Here is a 945-nt window from a genome sequence, read left to right on the forward strand (position 1 = left end):
TTTTTCCGCAAGATTGAGTATCTCTTTGTCATTCTTTCTTTCTTCCCCTGTCTATCCGTACGTTATTCTTCTTTTGGACTTGGCTGGAGACCTGTAATTATGGGGCTGGATGGCGGTTACAATTTCTGGGAGTTGTAGGTATGTGACGGCGGTTAAGGATTGGGTTCAGTTTTTGGAACATTTTTATTTGATGGAATATATATATATATAGATATATATATATATATATATATGCACACACACGTATGTGAAGATAGCAAGAGAGCTTTCATCCTCGTTAAAAGAATCAGAACAAGAATTAATCCATTAAACAAATATATATTTTCTTGAGACCTACGTGGATTGGATTACTTTTATCCAAGTGGGAAAGGTTCTATTCGGTGAGATGAGACAGATTCGAAGTTAAGGGCCTTTTGGTTTGGAGAATAGATCTTTTGAATGGAATGGCTATTTATATGGAATAGTTATTTTTTTTTTATTTTTTTTATTTTTTAATTTGGTAAGAGCTTATTGAATAGTTATTTCCCCACGGCGAGATCTTCTGGGGGTGGCCACCTCCCGTGCATGCTGTACATATTTCATAATTGGAATTGAACAAAAATTACTGAAAAGCCCTTTTTTATTTCCAATTTTTCAAAAACTCAAATTTAATTTTATATATATATATATATTTGAGTTTTGGTAAAATTAGAAATTAAAAAAAAGGCTTTTTAGTAATTTTAGTTCAATTCTAATTATGAAATATGTACATATTTTTTTTCAACATCTTCTATTTCCAGTAATACTTATTCATTTTCCTTTAGTTAGGAGTTATATTTATAATCACTTCTTATTGAAGTTTTGTACGTATGTATTATTGACGCTTCCTATATAGTTTCTCTAAAAAATAATTAAACTTCACTAAAAGTTTGAAACTCTGTGAACATAGTAGCCCTTAGTAGTGAA

This window comes from Corylus avellana, chromosome ca2 (assembly GCF_901000735.1).
Source record: "Corylus avellana chromosome ca2, CavTom2PMs-1.0".
NCBI classification, from domain to species: Eukaryota; Viridiplantae; Streptophyta; class Magnoliopsida; order Fagales; family Betulaceae; genus Corylus; species Corylus avellana.